Here is a 16,900-nt window from a genome sequence, read left to right on the forward strand (position 1 = left end):
GCGCTGTGGGATGAACCAATCGCCAAGGCGCCCGAATCGACGCTCATGGAAAACCATGAAAGGTGTTGGTTGCTTAACACAGCAGGACAGTGGACATGGAAGTTGGAATCCGCTAGGGAGTGTGTAACAACTCACCTGCCAAAGGAACTAACCCTGAAAATGGATGGCGCTGAAGTATCGTGCCTATACTCGGCCGTCAGTCTGGCAGTCATGGCCGGTCCTTGCGGCCAGCTGCGAAGCCCTGACGAGTAGGAGGGTCAGGGCGGTGGGTGCAGAAGGGTCTGGGCGTGAGCCTGCCTGGAGCTGCCGTCGGTGCAGATCTTGGTGGTAGTAGCAAATACTCCAGTGCGGTCCTGGAGGGCTGATGCAGAGAAGGGTTTCGTGTGAACAGCTGTAGCACACGAGTCAGTCTTTCCTAAGCTGTAGGAGAAATCCAATGGGGGCCGTCATAGCATGATGCCTCCCACAGATCTTCCTTGCTGCGAGGCCATGTCCGCCTTAGCGTGCTTCTCTGGGTGCATGCGGTGGCGAAGATTCTCTTCAGCTGCCATTCGACGATCAATTCAGAACTGGCACGGACTGGGGGAATCCTTCTGTCTAATTAAAACGAAGTATTGCGATGGCGCTAGTGGGTGTTGATGCAATGTGATTTCTGCCCAGTGCTCTGAATGTCAATGTGAAGAAATTCAAGCAAGCATGGATAAACAGCAGGGGTAACTATGACCCACTTAATTCTCACACGATACGTCATATACGGATCCTCTCCATCCACTCCTCAGCACCCCCCTCCCCATCTGCAGCTGTGGATACAGTCGACCAGGCAGTCTGGTCGGCTCTGGCAGCCTTCCCATCGTCTGAGCCTAAGTTCTGTGCAGTCGATGACATCCTGGCACTTGGGCCAACTACATCAGCCTCTGTCATTATGGGCACGCTATCGGCTGCCCTTGATGCCATTGGCAGCAGGGAGCCATCACACAATCCTGTTGCCTCCCACCGGATGTCGAAGTCACCAGTGACGAAGTGGGCCCAGCAGAGGAGGGAGTATGCCCTCTGTCAGCGGGCCTTCTCAAAGAGCACTGCTCGCTGCATCAGTGGCCTTCTGAACGGAATGCTCCTTCACCCACCACCTGCTATTCGTGGGTTGGTGGAGGTCTGGAAGGACCTTTTCGCCTGGCGACCATCTGTCCTGGTGGACTGTCTGGAAGGTCAGCTATTGCCTCCCTCCATCGAGGTTCCCTTCGAACAGCTTTGGGCCCCTATTACGATGGAGGAAGTTGCTTCAGTACTCCCCCCACGTCGCTTCGCTGCAGGTCCAGACCGACTGACACCGGCCCACCTTCGTCATATACCCCGTCAGGTCCTTCTTAAAATCCTTAACCTTTTCCTCTTGACCTGTCGCCTCCCATCCCGACTTCTCCTAGCTCACACATCCCTGTTGCCCAAGAAGGCCGCCCCATCATCCCCTGCTGACTTCCGTCCAATCACAGTTTGCTCAATCCTGCTGCACAATACCTTCCTGTTGGACTTGGCGATGACTCAGCCCAGGGCGAACTGTCGCTCCCTCTATGTTGCTTCCCTGGATGTGTCCAAGGCATTCGACTCTCTAGACCATGGCGCCCTGAGGCCCACCTTGAGGGCACATGGTCTGCCTGATGAGTTTGTTGGATACATCCTGGGATGCTATGAGGATGGGGTGATGATGATCTCTGGTACTGGGAAGTCGCTGGGTCCAGTGTGGCCTTCAATGTGTGTCAGGCAGGGTGATCCTCTCTCTCGTATCCTTTTCAACCTTTCCTTGGACCTCATGCTTACTCGCCTCACAGACTACATTGGTGCCAACGAGACGGGACGACGTCTCAATGCTTCTGCTTTCGCTCACGACCTCCTGCTGTTCGCCAAAACTCCAGGAGGGCTCCAGGACCTTATTGATGCAGCAATATCTGCCCTTGGGGACCTTGGTCTCCAAGTCAACCCCAGAAAGTGCTTCACTCTCACGCTCGCAGGGTCTGGCCGCGAGAAGAAGATAAAGGTCGATGGCACTGCGACCTTCAGGGCTGGGTATACCATCCTCCCAGCCCTGGCGATTGAGAGCACTTTCCAGTATCTTGGCCTCGAGTTCTCCACGAGTGGACGCACCTCTTTCATCCGAGGCAGGAGGTCGAGCATCCTGTCCAAGGCACCATTCAAGCCACAACAGCATTTGCATGGCCTCATAACCGTCATACTGCCAGGAATCCACCATGGCCTGGCTCTTTCAAGACCCGCCTTGGAGCCCTTTCAGCAATGGACACCACCATCCGCACAGCAAATAGATCTTGGCTGTGCCTGCCTGCGGATGTCCCTGTTGGTTACTTCCATGCCCCTGTGACATCTGGGGGGCTGGGAGTGCCATCAGTTCGCTGGCTCGGGCCTCTTCTGTGGTGGAACCGGCTCACGAAGATGTGGGCATTGGGTGTCCTATCTGACGGCACAGCAGATGACGTTCTGGGGCGTGAGATCGGGAGGCTTGAGCAGCAACCATGGGGTAACAACACAGTCATACCAACCAAATGGGCCGGATGTGGGCTGAACGGCTGCATCTGTTGGTGGACGCCGCCGCCCTTAAGAAGTCTGCCCGAATACCAGGGCATCATAGCTGGGTCAACATTCTACGACTAGCTATTACAGGCCACCGCTTCATCTCCTGCATCCATACTAGGATCAATGACCATCCAACCCGGGCACGGTTGCAGCGAGGTCGTGCTGGTGACACTAACTGCTGGGCTGGCTGCATCGCTAAGGAAATGGCAAATCACGTTGTCCAGCACTGCTTCAGAAATCACGACGCCCGAGTGAAGCGACACAACGCCCTTGCGCCCCACATCGCGCAGGGACTTTGTTGCAGGTGCTTCGACATCCATCTGGAGCCCCACCTCAGGACATCTGAGGGACTGAAGAAGCTGGACATTGTGGCAGTTCGTGGCGATGCAGCCCATATCATCGATGCCCAAGTGGTTAATGTCAACCTTGACATTGATGAGTGTCACCAGCAGAAGGTAGCGGTCTACAATAGGGAAGCTGTCCACCACGCAATTAGGAGCCAGGCCCCAGCAGCCAAGAACATCACCACCTCTTCAGCTACCATCTCATGGAGGGGGGTGTGGTCACCCACATCTGCACAGGACTTGCGTCAGCTTGGGTTCAAGAACCACCACCTCGTGACGATGTCTACGCGGGTACTCATTGGAACTGTGATGGCGGCCCGGCAGTTTGACACTATGACTGCCATAAGGCGCATGATGCCCCGGACTGGTGTTGGGTGATGGCCCAATTATGTGTGTCTATGCTGCTGCCTGGTGTCTATCAACAGGCACAACACCATCTTTCTTCATGTCTCTTGCTGTCCGTCTAATGCTTGTATTGTATATGTCATTTGTAAACCCACTCTGTGGGTATATATTTCTGTATGTATGTTCACTTGATGTGAATAAAGACAGCTTAAATAGCCAAATGCCTCGTCATCCAATTAGAGACGCACATGAATAGAATAACGAGATTCCCATTGTCTTTGCCAAGATGGCTGCCATGTTGGCATTCTTGTTGAAGTGCTCCATGTTAATTTGATTTTTTGTGATAACTCTGAAGTTATTTCGACAGTGTGCCGTGTGAAAGTGACTTTCAACTAAGGGTACTGTACTCAGACCGAAAACCTAGACCTTATCGTCCAGAATTAGCTATAAACATACATCATGCATGATGGCTCAGTGCATTGTACCTAGCGTGCAAAGTTAATTAATACTGCAAGTATTTTCTATTACTTCATATTTCAGACTATCTGGACAAAATAGTTTAAGTCCACAGTGTCTTGACTTGCTCTCATAAAATTGTGCTTGCTTGGATGAAAGTTTTTAGGTTATGTGTGGTACATAGATCAAACTTTCGGCGTGGTACATAGATCGAACTTCCTTCATGGTACATCAATCGAACTTTCTCCGTGGTACATAGATCGAACTATTGTCGTGGTGTGCAGATCGAACTAGTTGTAGTTGTGTGGTTAGGTGTAACTGATTATTGGACAAGAACTTGTATAATGCTAATTGCGTTACACTTTCTTTGTGACTTCCTAGCATCTACGTAGATAGCGTAGACGCTGGAGAAGACCACTTGGTCTGAATTAGCGGTGGTTGTGGCCAGCCCGATTGTGGGAGGTGCTACACCTAAGCTTATAATGACGACGGTTTCCGAGGGAAAGCGGTCTGTATCTAGGCGTTGTATTTCTGTAGATATGTTGGAAGGAACTAGAACCATGGACGCGACTCAGGAAAAAATTGCTGTGGTTGAAGACTTCATGGGTGAATTGACAAGTGAACTACTGCAGAAGAAAACGTCGACAGCGATATCAGACAAGATTAAAAATAAGAGTTGGACCTTTGTCTTGACTCAGTCCAGGTTAGAAGTCCAAATTGAGGATCTCAGGTTAGAGAACCAAAGGCTGAGGGATTAACTTGCCACTGCCAATGCCCCTGATGCACAGGAGAGAATACAGTGCCTGGAGACGGAACTGAAAAGTCTTAAGGAGGAGAATACACAATTGAGAGAGAGTAAGCCAGCCACATCGTCTTTTGCCGCTGTTGCGGCAGCTGTACCAAAAAAGGTAAACACAACTGAAATGAAGATTGAAGAAGTCAGAGCCAAACAGACAAGTGTTCTCGTCTTCAGAGGCACAGCCAATCAGGATTCTAAGACTGTCAGAGAGAGAATAACGAAGACCATAAATCCGAAACTAGACATGGTCAAAATTAGAGCTATCAGATCGACGGCAAATACTGTCATCATGGAAACTGAGACGGCAGAAGACAAGCGCAAGGTTATTGAAAAGACAGCTGCGCTGCAGAATATTAAATGTGAACAGCCAAGGAAGCTGCGACCTCTCTTAGCAGTTTACCAGGTTCCAACAACACTGACAGATGAGGAATTTCTAGACGAACTCTATGAAATAAACCTCAGCGAGCATGTTTCCTCTGAGGAGTTTAATGCTGAGGTAGCTGTGAAGTTTAAGATGGGACCTAAAGGTAAACGTACGGTAAACAACATTATTGAAGTCACGCCGAGAATTCGTTGTCTTCTGTTGCAAAAGGATAGAGTTTACATCCAATTTGAGGCCCTAAGAGTTAGAGAATTTGTTGCTGTCCAGAAGTGTTTTAGGTGTTGGGGTCTGGGACATTCCACGAGGCACTGTGACAGAGAACAAGCATGTGCAAAATGTGGGAAGACAGGCCACAAGTCAGAATGTAAAGAGCAGACGGTAGTTGGGTGCATTCCATGCCATCACAGGAAGAGGGTATGTAAAAAAGCTGGGGGTCCAGACCATCCAACCTTCAGACAAGTTTACGAAAGGTAGATCCAACGTACAGACTACGATTTGAGTAATGTCAACCAAGCCTAATTCTCAAGTGTTTAGGGACTACACAAACAATCAGCATACTCAGCGGAGATATAGGTCAGCGTCCACGAGAGCCAGAGCATGGCGACGTGCAGTGGCATGGAGAAGACAAAAGAGTATTTTAACACAGGGAGAAGGAGATACAGCACCGGAATCACTTTTAGTGGCCACTCAAAACAAATACTTTCGCATGACCGACATGTTAGATGATGCATGCATTCATGGAGCAATGCTGTATCATCTTGCGTGAGAAGTTAAGCATGAGCTATTTCAGTGGGCAATGCTCCATTCAGTCTCGTTATTTCGCATAGATGACTTGGAGGCTCAACTTCTGGTCGAAGACAGTGATAATAACCCAGAATCAGCTTCTGACAATTTCTCAACTGCGGAATCCTCCCTGCATCCTTCGCAGCAGGAAACGAGTGAGAATGGATACTTTGTTACTGACTGTCACGAGGGGTCATCTACAGTGTCACCTGAATACGATGTGTCTAAATGTGAGTCTTACATCAAACCTGTTCGCTTTATCTACGGAGGTAGCACACATGATGGATCTAACCATGGGTTGGTGTCCAGAAGTAACTATTCAAATTTTCAGGGTCCTAAAAACAAGGAAATAGAAACAGACAAAGTACGCAACGAAGGACAGCACATCGAAGATAAAGAGAAGAATACTGAAACTTTTCACTGCGTGGACTTAAAGAATGGTACAGATGGGGAACCAAGACCTGAGGAGCAGGAAGTACCTACCGTACCATCCAAACATACCATTGACTCAGTTGATTACTGTGACTTAGAGAACAACATTAGACTCAGTAGGTTAGAAAATAAGGACATATTTCAAACTGCACTACGTCCGGTGACGCGATTGACTCACCCTGAGGGAAATACAATTTGTTACCGCACGACAGAACAGGCAGATCGCATGATATTAAGGGTAGAAAACTTGCCAACTGATAAAAGGGAACTTTGTAAATTGTTGGCTATGGTATGTACACGTCGTGTCGAGGAGCTAAACTTGCATAACGTGTACAAAGACCTGGTTCGGGCCCATGGCAGAGTGTATTTCGACCCTAAGGAAACTACTCCTAGGTGTTTTGTATTCACCAAATATTCATCGTGAAATTTATACAACTAAATTGTATGAGAAGTACACTGGTTATGACCGAACTGGGTAGATTAATTGATGACGTTGGAGCACAAATTGCCTGTCTTCAGGAGCCTTATATACATGGTGGTAAGATTCCCGGATTGCCAACGCATTGCACGACAGTCACAGGAACAAATGATGCTAAGGCGGCAATTGTGATAACAAATGGGAAGATCAAAGTCACACGTATTGCACAACTGTGTTCTGAGCACGTTGTGATGATTGAGGCTTTAATAAGGGGAGACGTCTGGATAATCTCCTCAATTTACGCCCAGTACTCCTTGGAAATTGAGCCCTTTCTTGTCAATATTAGGAACATAGTCAATTTTTCGAGACAGAGAAAATTACTAATTTTGGCAGATATAAGCGCTAAATCCACATTGTGGCATGCTGACAGGACAGATACAAGGGGGCTTCTAGTGTATGATCTTGTCAATGAGTGTCAGCTGGTAGTATTGAATAAGGAAGGACATGGGCCCACATATAGGGGCCATGCTGGTGGCACTATTAATATAAATATATCACTTGCGAATGAACTAGCTTATCCCCATGTCGTGACCTGGCGGTGTTGCGATGGTGCTTCACAAAGTGACCATAACATGATTATAATAGAGGTGGTTAATTCTTATCGCTCAAATGTACAGGGAGACTCATCATGTCACCCACGATTGCCGTTTGAGATGGCTAATCTGGAGACCTTGTTTAATGTAATAGATGGTTTCAACATTAATTAAGTACAAGGGAGTGTGGATTTCAGAGCTCACTTCCTGGTAGATGTGCTGCAACAGGCTCAGGTTAGGGCCATTCCGTCTGTGAGTCGAGGAAGACAATCTCGTTTCCCCTGATCCCAACAGTTGACAACACTAAGGAAGAAAGCTCGAGATGCCAGACGATATTACCAACTAGCAAAGACATATAATGAGAGGCATATAAGGCTGCATCTGTACCTGGCTGCGAAAAATAGATACAACGATGAACCGCAGAAGACAAGACAGGTTCATTGGGAAAAGTTTGTCAAGACAAATATGTCTAAAGACATCTGGGGCAAGCCATACAGAGTGCAAACAGAACGTGTCAAATCACCTCTGATTATATCAACACTGCGGCAGGCAGATGGACGTATGACGGATGGATGAAGGCGTACGGCAGAATTTCTCTTGCATAGGCTGCTTCCTGACGACGATAAAATAGAGGATGACGTTTACCATCGTGATCTTCGCAGGCAAATTGGTGAAGAATACGTCAACGACCTAGCTGTCATTCTGTTTGCGCAGGAAGAGGTTGCATTGGCAATTCAAAACTTGAAAAATAAGAAGGCCCCTGGCCCAGATGGTGTGCATGCTGAGACTGTGAAGGCTGCTGCCCCTCTCATTGTTCCATACCTGACAAAATGCTTTAACGATTGCCTACTGGAGGGTAGAGTTCCGGCCACCTGGAAGCCAGCTAGTGTCATAGTTATTAAAAAATCGGAGGATAAAGATCCGATGGATGCCAAGACGTACAGGGCAATCTGCCTACTAAACATCTTAGGGAGATTGCAGGAGAGACTATTGTGTGATAGACTTCAGACTCACCAGCAGCTGAGGGGCCTATCACCCCATCAGTTTGGCTTTCGTCCTAAGAAATCTATTGAAGACGCAATTAACAGAGCAGTCGATATTACTAAGAATACAGACTTCAGTTATGTTCTGGCAGTGTTCATAGACATCTCAGGCGCCTTTGACAATCTCTGGTGGCCTGCCCTGTTCGCAAGATTGCGGGACCTACAAATTCCAAGTGCATTTTACGCCAACTTTCTTGATTACTGCAGACATAGGACAGTAGCATGGAGAGCAGGGAATCAGACAGTTGTCAAAAGAATATCTAAGGGTTGCCCTCAAGGCTCCATCTGTGGTCCCATTTTTTGGGACATTGTAATTCAACCACTGCTGGACATGATAGATAACGATAGGAGGGCCTCAGGGGTTGTTGCTTATGCTCACGACCTAATGGTATTAATATCAGCAAACTCTCGGAAACAACTAGAGATTATGACTCCTGACTTGTTTCGTGACATTAATGATTGGTGTAAGAAAAACAAACTGACTGTGGCGGCGAATAAGACTGTTTATATGCTCCTAAAGGGTCAGCTGCTACGTAACCCAATTATTAAACTTAATGACGTGCCACTGAAACGACAAGAGGTAGCGCGGTATTTAGGGCTTTATTTGGATGAGAAACAGTCTTTCATACCACATGCAAGAATAATGACGGAAAAAGGATTGAGTATTATGCATAAAATGGCGAGACTGAACAGTGCCTCCTTCAGGCTGCCGCTGAACGTCATGAGAGCGTATCACACTGTGCTATTTGAATCTATTACATGCTTTGCACATCGGCTGCACCTAGGTACCCACATAAACATAGTTAGGCGTCGCCAACGGAGTGTTCTGTTCCGATTGTCAGGGGCGTTCAATACCACTTCCATCGAAGCCTTGTGTGTTGTACTAGGTGTATGCCCAATTGATCGTACGATCAGGCAGCGTGCGGCAGCCTACTGGCTGAGGAGAGGGGAAGAAGGGATGTGAGAGATATTACGGGGCAAAACCTAAGGAACATGAAGGATTTAAGAGACTGGAAGGACTTGGCAGTCTGAATGGGAAGCGACAGACAAAGGACGACGAGTGTACAACTTTTTTCCTAATGTACGTGAGAGATTAAGGTAGCGACACTGTGATCCTACGCGCCGTATGGTCCATTTCCTGACGCGTCATCGACCATATCCTGCGCATTTACAACGAGTAGGATTAAGAGAGACAGATGTATGTGTGTGTGGTCAAGTCGGTATACCGGAACACGTCGTCCTACACTGTCACAGGATTTCAAGGACACGACAACCAACTGTGAGTGAGGACTTATATAATTTAATAAGACAGTAGGGCGATATTTCAAATGTACTCCATCAACAGTTCAGGGAGGATTGGCCTTATGCACGGGTGAGACTGGCTGCACAGGTTAGGCAGCATCAATGGAGCGACAGTGACACAGACTCAAATTCACACTCAGACTCAGACGCAGTTGTGGATGAGGACATGGAATGAAGGTTCTGGCATCCCAAGAGTGACTGGCTCGAAGTCAATTCTGAGCCCTCGCACTTGGTTGTTCATGCATACAGGTAGATGTGTATTGATAATTCATATAATTGTATAACTACTAAGTATTGTTTAAAATTGTTCCTGTTTTGGTAACTAATACTAATGTGAACTATATTGGTAATTATGTGCAATGATTTAGTAACAAATGTTAATGTACTCTGAAGATTATAAATTAGTGTACATTGATTATGAACACAGTAGTATATGTTACTAATGCTTATGCTTCTTGTTTGCAATAGAGTAACGAACATATAGAGGCTCGAATGTACAAAAGCCACGTCCACTATGACAGGCTTGAGGATTAGCCGAGCCCTCATGTGGGTGTGGCTTTCCGTGGAATCAGAGCTTCCAGGTTTTAGACATTTTTGTTTTGGCCATCTGCTACAGAAGAAGATCTTAAGTTTATAAATTATCTCGTGTAAATTTTAATCTTCTTTGATTTTATATATTTCTTAAATTTCAATTTTTCTAAATTGTTTTTAGTTTTTATCTGTATTAACAGTATATACAAAAAAAAAGGAATAATAAACAGAGGAAGGTTAGTGGCACACCGTGCAAGAAATCTGGTCCACCTCCACGTGGCTAGGGATGAGCAACGGTGTGAGAACTTTTATGACCATCTAGAAGTTCTCACACCGGTTAAGAGACCATGAGTGCCACTAACACTACATATTGTAGTAGCAGTACAATCCACCATAGATACTAGACGGTGGGTTTCTCTGTAGTTTTTTCTGTAAATAGCCTGCTTTGGTTTTCAAGGCAGCAGGCTTTTTAAGAAGCAATAAATGAAAAAAAAATGTCCGTATCTACTATCTAGCGAAACCACTGCCAAGGGAATGGGCTTGGAAAAATTAGTGGGGAAAGAAGACCCTGTTGAGCTTGACTCCAGTCTGGCACTGTGAGGTGACATGAGAGGTGTAGCATAAGTGGGAGATGGCAACATCGCCGGTGAAATACCGCTACTATCATTGTTTCTTTACTTACTCGGCTAGGTGGAGCACATGCGTCGTGGTATAACAACCCAGCGTCATGGTGTTCTCGAGCCAAGCGTGTTAGGGTTGCGTTCGCACCATGGCTCCGTGTCCATGCACCACAGTGTGTGGTGCATGTGGGTGCAAGCCTGCGCATGCCGTGCATCCCGTGTGCGTCGGCGCGTCCGCGTGTGTGGCGCAGTCAACTGTTCCTATCATTGGAAGCAGAATTCGCCAAGCGTCGGATTGTTCACCCACCAATAGGGAACGTGAGCTGGGTTTAGACCATCGTGAGACAGGTTAGTTTTACCCTATTGATGACCGTGTCGTTGCGATAGTAATCCTGCTCAGTACGAGAGGAACCGCATGTTCGGACATTTGGTTCACGCACTCGGCCGAGCGGCCGGTGGTGCGAAGCTATCATCCATGGGATTAAGCCTGTTCCTCTAAGGCCGAATCCCCTTCAGCCATTGCGGCAACGATATCGCTAAGGAGTCCCGAGGGTCGAAAGGCTCGAAAGTACGTGACTTTACTAGGCACGGTCGACCCACGTGGCGCCGCGCTGTACGGGCCCAACTTGTTTGCCAGGTGGGGCACTCGGGTGGCGCTGTCTGGGATCTGTTCCTGGCGTCGCCCTGCCCCTACCGGTCGACCATGGGTGTCTATATTTCGATGTAGGGACTCGGAATCGTCTGTAGACGACTTAGGTACCGGGCGGGGTGTTGTTCTTGGTAGAGCAGTTGCGACGCTGTGATCTGTTGGGACTCAGCCCTAGCTTGGGGGATTCGTCTTGTCGCGAGACGAGACCCCCGCGGCGACCGCGTGCCGTGCCGCTGGGCGCCAGGGGCACGCGTGCCCCCTTGCTTCTATTTTGTGATTCGTATCTCATGGCGTATCGGTTTGGGCGGTTGCACCGCACCCAGGGCGCTGCATTGGGTGCGGCGGGCTTAGGCGTATCGGTTTGGGGGAACCTTGTGCTGCTGGCGTGGGCGCTGCGATGAGTGCTGCCTCCGTGCGCGCGGGCCAGGTGGCGGCGGCGGCCCGACGCGCTGTGTTCTGCCGCGCTACAGCGTATCGCTTTGTCTGCCAGACGGGCGGTGTCAGCCCACTGGTCGTAGCGTCGCATGGTGGCGGCAGTGTCGGGTGGTTGTTGTGCGGCGGTCGCGGTGCCCGGCAGGCAATGGTGCGTTTTCGCCAGCCCCAGCGACGTGTGGTAACATAGCGTACACTCCAGTTCGGTGAACTACAATACCTTTCAACTGTGAATGTGAAATAAAATATAATAAGACATGATGTCTTGTAAGGAAGTAGACTAGGGATGGGGTGTGTCGTTGGCAAGTCCAAGGTGCGGTTAGTGTAGGTGGTGATATGTCTGTATAGGAGCGTCACCTGCAGAGGACAAAGTGAGGACGGTGTGTAGAGGTATTAGGAAGCTACACAAGAAACGTCATACAAAGGAAACCCAGTACTATCGGCACATTTGTACGCGCATAAACGAAATCACAAAATAAACAAACAATACATAAATAAATAAGGAAATGAATAAATAAACCAAATAAATAACATTCATAAATACACAACAAGTATCAATAAATAAACAATGGTCGCACGATACCGACGTATGTTACATACACAACGCATTCGCGCGCGCCCTTCCGTAGTCACGACATCGACGTCCACAATAAACATCCCGAAAACAGACGATACCGCCATGTGTGAAATACCCACGCCCCTCACTTGCCTATTTCGTGAAGACACCATACTGCCACCTATAGGACTCTGACGCAACGACATCGACAGTGCCACCCACAGGCACAACAAAGCCATCTATGGGAATGTGACTGAACTACATTCACATACAGCACAGATACGACACCTCCATCTATAAGAATCCAGCGAAACTACACTGACCATACTGCCAAAACACAGTATTGCCATCTATGAAAATACGCCGAAACCACATGGAATACCTCCAACTACGAGAATCTAACAACCATACGTCCACCATGTTGAGCGCACCACAGTACCACCATCTGTAGGTTTACCGCAACATGACCTCCTCCAACGACGATAACGCCATCTCTGAGACGCCAAGCCGACTACGACATCGATGTCGCCCACATTGCACATTTTACGACCCTACCCACCAAGCCTGCACCCTCTGTCCACCACAGGCGCCGTAACTCCAGTGCCCGTGCCATAACAAGTGGTCGACAGACAACCACTCCACCCGCCCTCGTACATGCCCCACCCCCACCGCCCAACTCGCAGCCCCCTGCGGGTTCGGGGGTAAGAATAGGCCCGCGGTATTCCTGCCTGTCGTAAGAGGTGACTAAAAGGAGTCTCAAACCTTTTGGCCTTAATGTGATGGTCCCCTAAGGGGTTTGACCATTACCTTTCATATATATCTCTTAGTGCGTACCATTTGGAGAAAGACGCCTCACGTGGTGTATTATATATCCATCTTGCCCTAAGATCTGGCACACCCGATATTATCATGGAGTTGAACTTCCATCGAGCTCCGGGTAGCATACATTCCCTCCATTGTGCACTTCCATCTTTGCCCTCGTGATGTACATGGATATTTCGACACCCGACGTCCAGCACGGTAGCCAGTCTGTTGTGGTGGGGTTGTCATGCACCCTCTTGGTGGTAGCCCCCTGACTACACAGGGGTCGCACTGCTGATGCCTGACCTGCTACCTCTCCACATATGCCGAGGAGTAGATGTCTATCCCTCTGGGGCATCGGGACTCCCGGCAAAGGCCATCCTGCCAGGTGGTCTTTGCTGCAGCAGGGTGGGGCCCGTGGGGAGAGCCCCTGGTCGGAGTGGGTGGCATCAGGGCAGATGACCCGCAATGAAGGGTGGTACATCATCTCTCGCTGGTGGGCCTCCACCAGCAGTCTCTAAGCGATCGAGGTCTAACCTCAACGACAAGCAATACAACCAAAGATCATTTCCCTCCCTGGCCACTCCATGGGAAACGCATGGCTACAGACAGTAGTGGAGATTGTTCACCCCAGTACCTTGTCTGTATGCGGGTTGATAGTGAATCTTTTATGCCAACTAAGCCTCAGTTTTTTGTGGAGCATTTAGAGGACAAGTTCAGGGAGGTGGAGGGCTTGTCCAAAATGCGCTCTGGGTCAGTTCTCATCAAAACAGCATCCTCTGCCCAGTCACGGAGGTTGGTCACTTTCGACAAGTTGCGGAATGTTTCCGTCACCATCACTCCCCATAAAAGTTTAAACATGCTCCAGAGTATTATCTTCCACAGGGATCTTCTTCTACAGTCCGACGATGAACTACACGCCAACCTAGAACGACAAGGAGTTCACTTCGTTCGGCGCGTCTATCGGGGTCCGAGGGATAATCAGGTGGCCACAGGTCCCTTCATCTTGGCCTTTGAGGGTGATGTCTTACCCGAAAAGGTTAAGGTGATGGTTTACCGATGTGATGTGAAACCATATATCCCTCCTCCGATGCGGTGTTTTAAATGCTGGAAGTTCGGACACATGTCATCTTGCTGTACTTCCAGCATCACGTGTAGAGATTGTGGACGTCCTTCGCATCCCAATACTCCATGTGCCCCGCCTCCTATCTGCGTTAACTGCGGAGAACACCATTCCCCTTGCTCGCCGGACTGTAGGATACTCCAGAAAGAAAGGAAGATAATGGAATATAAGACCCTGGACCGCCTGACCTACCCCGAGGCTAGGCGGAAATATAAGCGGTTACATCCTGTGCCAATGACATCCACCTATGCCGCGGCTGCAACACCGGTTCGAACCTCTACCATGTCGTCACCTTCAGTTCGACCTCAGCTCTGTCAGAATTCACCGGCCACCTTGGTTGTGGTTGGCACTTCGCTCCCTGTTGCTCCTGCTCCATCTACTTCAGGAGCAACACCCTCCAAACCATCGGGGACATCAGTTCCTCCTTCCCAGCCGGAGAAGCGTAAGACTTCTTCGGCTTCTCTCACCAGAAAGGGGTCCCTTGGGGACCTCCCTTCGCAAGTTCCGACCAGTGGAAACGCGGACACCCACAAGTGGCTGAAACAACCACCAGTCCCTGGTCGTAGGGCCTCACGGTCGTTGACGAAAGTTAGAGGTTCGAAGGTGATCAGATACTGCCTTAGTTCTAACCATAAACGATGCCAGCCAGCGACCCGCCGCAGTTCCTCCGACTACTCGGCGGTCAGCCTCTGGGAAACCAAAGGTTTTGGGTTCTGGGGGAGGTAAGCTGAAACTTAAAGGAAATGACGGAAGGGCACCACCAGGAGTGCAGCCCGTGGCTTAATTTGACTCAACATGGGAAACCTCACCAGGCCCGGACACCAGAAGGATTGACAGATTGATAGCTCTTTCTTGATTCGGTGGGTGGTGGTGCATGGCCGTTCTTATTTGGTGGAGCGATTTGTCTGGTTAATTCCGATAACGAACGAGACTCTAGCCTGCTAACTAGTCGTGTGACATCCTTCATGCTGTCAGCGATTACTTTTCTTCTTAGAGGGACGGGCAGCTTCTAGCCGCACGAGATTGAGCAATAACAGGTCTGTGATGCCCTTAGATGTTCTGGGCCGCACGCGCGCTACACTGAAGGAATCAGCGTGTCTTCCTAGGCCGAAAGGTCGGGGTAACCCGCTGAACCTCCTTCGTGCTAGGGATTGGGGCTTGCAATTGTTCCCCATGAACGAGGAATTCCCAGTAAGCGCAAGTCATAAGCTCGCATTGACTTGTACACACCGACCGTCGCTACTACCGATTGAATGACTTTGTGAGGTCTTTGGATTGGTACGCGGCATCGACTTTGTCATTGCTGATGCTACCAGAAAGATGACCAAACTTGATCATTTGGAGGAAGTGAAAGCCGTAAAAAGGTTTCCGTAGGAGAACCTGCAGAAGGATCATTACCGACTAGACTGCATGTCTTTTGATGTGCGTGTCGTGTCGCGCAACACCTACCTGTACGGCTCGCAGTACCTGTGCGCCGCTTGTGGAACCATGCATGCTTCGTTGTGTGGTACGAGCGCTGAAGCTCTGGATCGGCTGGTCTGCGGCACCTGGCACCTAGCGTCGGTTATAAATGACTTTTCCCCGAGTGCCTGTCCCCTCCGGTGCAGAGCCGTACGACGCCCATCGGTCGTGAGGTCGTTGGAAAAAACAGTGGAACAAGGGCCGTCAAACGCCCTAGTCCCGCCTATATTACTGTTTCCAAAGAGACAGTGGAAACTAAAAAAGATCACCCAGGATGGTGGATCGCTCGGCTCGTGGGTCGATGAAAAACGCAGCAAATTGCGCGTTGATATGTGAACTGCAGGACACATGAAGATCGACGTTTCGAACACACATTGCGGTCCATAGATTCCGTTCTCGGGCCACGTCTGGCTGAGGGTCAGCTACGTATACTGAAGTGCGAGGCGTTTGCTGCGCTTCGGAGACCTGGGAGTGTCGTGGCCGCCTGTGGGGCCGACCGCGTCTCCTTAAACGTTCGATGCGCGCCCGTCGCCTGGCGGTTCGCATACCGGTACTGTCTCGGTAGCGTGCACAGCCGGCTGGCGGTGTTGCGTGCGACACCTCGTACAACGACCTCAGAGGAGGCGAGACTACCCGCTGAATTTAAGCATATTACTAAGTGGAGGAAAAGAATCTAACAAGGATTCCCCCAGTAGTGGCGAGCGAACAGGGAAGAGTCCCACACCGAAACCTGCAGACTGTCGCCTGACATGGCATGTGGTGTTTGGGAGGTTCCACTACCCCGACGCGTCGCGCCGAGCCCAAGTCCAACTTGAATGAGGCCATGGCCCGTAGAGAGTGCCAGGCCCGTTGCAGCCGGTGCGGTAGTCGGTAGGACCTCTCCTTCAAGTCTGGTTGCTTGAGAGTGGAGCTCCAAGTGGGTGGTAAACTCCATCTGAGACTAAATATGACCATGAGACCGATAGCCAACAAGTACCATGAGGGAAAGTTGAAAAGAGCTTTGAAGAGAGAGTTCAAAACCACTTTGGGGTAAATGTGAGAAGTCCGAGAGGTCGAATGGGTGAGATTCACGCCCATCCGGCCTCTGGCCCGAGACCTCGGTAGATGGGGTCGGCCCCCCGCGTCGAGCAATCCACAGTGGGATCGTGTCTGGTTGCCTGCCACTCGCCGTGGGATGGGGCCATTCCAGTGTGCAATGGGCCGCACTGCTCCCCTAGTAGGACGTCGCGACCCGCTGGTAGCCGGCCTAT

The 16,900-nt window shown here is 49.6% G+C and overlaps 1 pseudogene; it reads left to right on the top strand.

The window, feature by feature from the left end:
- The first annotated feature begins 15,916 nt into the window (after nt 1-15,916).
- LOC124608379 lies at nt 15,917-16,071 on the top strand (annotated as a pseudogene).
- Nucleotides 16,072-16,900: the final 829 nt, after the last annotated feature.

This window comes from Schistocerca americana, chromosome 3 (assembly GCF_021461395.2).
Source record: "Schistocerca americana isolate TAMUIC-IGC-003095 chromosome 3, iqSchAmer2.1, whole genome shotgun sequence".
NCBI lineage: Eukaryota > Metazoa > Arthropoda > Insecta > Orthoptera > Acrididae > Schistocerca > Schistocerca americana.